Raw genomic sequence first — 432 nt, forward strand, 5'->3', positions numbered from 1 at the left:
AATCTTTCCTATTGGTTGATGTCACACGCTCTACCAATAGGAGAGCGCAAAACGCCATTAATCCAACCCAGGTTGGTGCAAACCCGGTCGGGCCGAAAAAGCTATTAATATCGTGTCAAGCATCAGGAGCCGCCATGTTTTCGTTTGGGCGGTCTGATTGGCCCTGAGAGTGACGTCACACTTTGACTGCGCAGTGGGTATCCACGGCGTGAGCATACCCTTATCCTTATACCATGATTGTGACTGATCCATTATTAGTCGGCAGTCAGAGTTGGCAGTCGGATCGGCTTGCAGAGTCGGTAGTCTGATATAGGCTTAAAGCGGGGTCTACAACAGAAGTCGTAGGCCGGTATTCATAGTTGAGTCTTATTTCAAGACCGTCTTAAGTAATGTCTTAAGACTCTAATGCAGCCTTCTGATTAGTTCGTGACT

Source organism: Trachymyrmex cornetzi, unplaced genomic scaffold (genome assembly GCF_001594075.2).
Source record: "Trachymyrmex cornetzi isolate Tcor2-1 unplaced genomic scaffold, Tcor1.1 scaffold319, whole genome shotgun sequence".
NCBI lineage: Eukaryota > Metazoa > Arthropoda > Insecta > Hymenoptera > Formicidae > Trachymyrmex > Trachymyrmex cornetzi.